The following is a 4,155-nucleotide window of genomic DNA, read 5'->3' as shown; positions in this document are numbered from 1 at the left end:
CAGCTCCAGCTTCCTGTCTTTACTGACGGTGATCAGAGCTTTGAAGGAGAGCCAGCCGGCCCGTCGCACCCGCGCCCTGCTCCTCACACAGGACGTCCAGCTGCTCGCCTCCTTCCACCTCCTCGTCTCCCCTCCTCCTCCTCCTCTTCCTCCTCTTCCTCCTCCTCTTCTCTCCTCCTCTTCCTCCTCCTCCTCCTCCGTCCTCTTAGCTGTGCTGCTGCAGCCCGTCTTTAGCTCCTGCATGAAGCTTTCGTAGACGTTCTGCCGCTGGACGTCGCTGCTCTGGTTCTGGTTCAGGCTCCTGGAGGAGCCACAGTGGGCTGGTGTGAACTGGTTCTGGTTCAAGTTCAGGGTGTGGAGAGGGTTGGAGGACCACAAGGTGCTGCAGTCCGGCCGGTCAACGGAGACATCGGTGGTGTCGCTGCCATTCGGCTCCTGAGGAAGAAACATCAACTCTTTCATTTATTGTTTGTTTGATGTTGATAATACAATAACACATGTTATAGTATTAATAATATCAAACATAATATGAACAATATAACGTTTATTATGTCTAAAAATAGATCATCACCTTGTTTATACAGTTAGTTTCTCTGAACTTGTTTCTCTGCTGTCGTCGTTTTTAAAGTGTTTGAGTTTCTTTAACGAGCTGAATTTTACTCATTAAAGTTAATTCGGTGTTAATATGTTTAATTGAAATAAAACTACAGTCAAATAAAGAACCCTTGAAGTTCTCAAATCCTTCAAGTTAAACTACCTGGATATTTATGACTTCATGTACTACTACCATAAACTCGTACCACTACTATTAGTACTACTAGTATGTACTACTACCATAAACTCTGTGGAGGACAATTATATCCAAAATTTAAAATAATCGCTTCATTATAAAAAGTATTATATTTTATTGATGCATAAACCTCATCATGATTAAACGTATCGATCACGTGATGATCATGTGACTCACCTGGATCCTCCTCTTCTTCCTGCTCAGACTTCCGGTCCAGTCGCTGAGCCGGCGGATTCGGCTCTTCAGGAAGTCTTTGCGGCTGTTCTCGGCCCTGCGACAGGGAAGCGTCACGGAGGAGTAACGCTGCTCCACGCCTCCTCCTGACCCCTCCTCTTCCTGGATAACATCATCGGAGGAGGCAGTGGTGGTGGTCCGCTGCAGCGTGGCGTCCGGCGTGGTGGTGGGGAAGGCGGGCAGCACGTTGTGGTAAACGCTATCCAGCGAGGAGGAGGACGGCGACGCCGGGCTGAAGTCTCTCAGGTCGGCCGGCAGGATCACAGAGTCTCCGATGCCGCTGTCCTCTGTTCGCCCGGAGGAGGAGCAGGTGTTGTAACCGGCGGCGGCGGCGATGGCGAAGTCGCCGGTGTCGGATCCAGGTGAGACGTCCACCTGGGCCGAGAAGACGGTGGTAGTGGTGGTTGTGGTGTTGTTGGCGGTCTCCTCGGTGAACCTGTTCGCCGCACTCTGCCCACACACAAACACGTTGTCGACCAGCTCGCCGCCGGTGCCCCACGGCGAGTCGTACCAGGAGCCGTCGGAGCTGAGCGAGCTGCCTTTACTGGTGCGGAGGGAGGGTTCGGTGACTGCGGTGGCGGCGGCGGGGAGGAGCCCCTTTGGCTCCTTGCAGACTCCTCTGGCGTTGGTGACCTCCACCCTCATGCTGCCGTCTTTGCCGAGCAGCACCTTCGGGCTGCCACCGCCGCTCTCCACGGACATCCGCTCGCCGCCGCCCTCCACGAAGCCAAACTGGTTCCCTCTGATGAACCTCTGAGGAGATCCGGCTCCTCCTCTGGTGGCTCTGGGCTCATAGTGCCAGGAGGTGTACGGTGGGTCGGCGACACGCTGGTTCAGGTAGCTCCTCCCCCGGCTCCTGCCGCTACCCTGGCTGCTCCTCCACCAGCTGCGAGCCGACGGCACCTCCTCCCTCCTGGATGAGAACCTGAGCGAGCAGGAGGACTTGGCAGGAGAGACGAAGCCACTGTGACTGTCTGTGTTTCCCATCGCAGCCTGAAGGAGGACAGACGGAGACGTGAACTGCTGAGAGAACTATTTCCATTCCTTTTGCATCATGTACTACTGCCAAGAATACTTCTAACTTACCACCAGGACCAGATTTTACCCCACATTACTTCTACTATCTGTGTATTGGGCCCAAATCCTCAATCCCTTTATGTACAAGTCGTTTCATACCTCGATGAGGATATATATCACAATATATAGCATGTTTTCTGCTAATACAATAAATCCAATAAATAAATCCCATATTTAATGACCACATGTCAAATTATTGACATATAAATAGTACTTTCTCATTTAAGAGCTTTAATGCAAAATAATCTGATTGTCTACTTGTTATTCTCTATTTAAACAACGTTGATTGTGAATCTCCATGAACGATATATCGTTCAAAGACGATAAATGATCACATTGAATTACTGCTCCACTGATTTAGCATTGCTCTCCTAAAACACTGTTCAAAGGAACGTTTCCGTCGATGCAGAAGAAACACAGATATCGTCTTTTTTTTAGTCTAACTCTCTCCTACAAAATTATGTTTCCATAAAACTAAACGTTATTCTCAATTACGTTTCGAGGTAAACATATTTTCTTCGGGACCGAGCGAGTTTTAAATCGTTTCAAACACGTGGTTAACGAACAAATCAAAACTAAAAACGCTATAAAACTACTTCGTTAGGCTTACTTAAAACATCATGGTTTGACTTAAAATGACTCCGAAATTGACGCAACAAAATAATTTAGTTCACGCGAGACATAAAGACCGTCCACCCCCCGACTTCCTCCCTACGAAAATAAACTTAATCCACCAACAACAGACGTTTTTCCTTAAAACATAATTTGTTGTAACAGATTTCTTCAGAGACAGGGATGTGAAATCACACATTGGGCCTGGAGCCACATTAACCTGGAGCCTAAATGACCCACAATGCAACTGGACTTGATTCACTAGACTGTACATAGAAACACTTCTTTTGATTCTGACTCGAGGTCCATTTACTGCCATTAGTTCAGGTTTAGCTTAAAGTTAAAGTTAGCTTAAAGTTAGAATACAGCTTAAAGTTAAAGTTATCTTAAAATTAAAGTTAGCTTACAGTTTAAAGTTAGCTTAAAGTTAGCTTAAAGTTAGAACACAGCTTAAAGTTAAAGTTATCTTAAAATTAAAGTTAGCTTAAAGTTAAAGTTAGCTTAAAGTTAACTTAAAGTTAGAACACAGTGTTGGGAACGTAGAGGGGCGTGTTTGGGTTATCAGCATTTGAGAAACTGAATTCTTGACATCAATAGAATTATTAATGTGAGTAACAATTATTAATGATTATTAATAATAACGGGGCACCACCCTGTAAACAGGGACTAATAACCAAACGATAAACTAAGTCTCATAATTAGTGGCCACTCGTAATGTCAATAGTCGGGTGCGACTACACATTCGAAGTGACAGTGAAGGGTTAAGTTCGTACACAAGGCTACTACATACAGATCTTATTACACAAATATGCACAAGTAATCACAAACGACTGCTCTTTAAAATATAACAGAATTTATTAAATCGAAATAATAAGTGATCAGATCAAATAATATCACAACCAACAACGCTGTCATACAATTTTATGTGCCTAATATCTAAACAAATGAATAAACTGGGTGATGATGTATGTAATACAAGTATGTGTGTGTGTGTGTGTGTGTGTGTGGGTCTGTGTGTGTAAAGGAAGGTGAGTCCTAACAGCTATCGCTAAAGACTACAAAGATGGCGGCGTCGAGTGACGCAGACAAACAGGGAGGGGCCTTAAAGCGTTATAGCTAAAACCTACCACCAGATGGCGGAGTCGAGTGACTTAGACCAAATGGCGAATGGAGAGGGGGGGGGGGTCAGCTATATGTGGTTGCGTGTGTCGGCGCACACGTGTGTTGGAACAATAGGTGAGAGTTTCACCCACAACCCGGAGCTCTATGTGTGTGCAAGTTACGGAAAACAAGAGGAATAAAAGGGGCAGAGAGAGGAATCAGAGTTTCTGTGTGCGATGTCGCGTCGTAGTGAAAATGAGGATCGCCGAGCGTATCTCACACAAGTTGCCGTTGTCGCTTCGCGAACTGACGACACTTATGCCCGATAGTCGCGTTTCCAC

General features: G+C 46.2%; 1 pseudogene across 1 annotated transcript in view; it reads right to left on the bottom strand.

Moving 5' to 3' along the window:
- Positions 1-2,011, bottom strand: part of LOC306792922 — a 20,302-nt pseudogene extending 18,291 nt beyond the window's left edge. Inside the window, exons 1-2 of the transcript XR_013773202.1 lie at positions 968-2,011; positions 5-435 (exon numbers count right to left, since the gene is read on the bottom strand). The product of XR_013773202.1 is annotated as an uncharacterized misc_RNA (transcript). The remainder of the gene's footprint in view (positions 1-4; positions 436-967) is intronic.
- Between the last annotated feature and the right edge of the window lie 2,144 nt (positions 2,012-4,155).

Source organism: Melanostigma gelatinosum (assembly GCF_949748355.1).
Source record: "Melanostigma gelatinosum genome assembly, chromosome: 19".
Classification (NCBI taxonomy): Eukaryota; Metazoa; Chordata; class Actinopteri; order Perciformes; family Zoarcidae; genus Melanostigma; species Melanostigma gelatinosum.
This window is presented reverse-complemented; position numbering and strand designations above follow the sequence as displayed.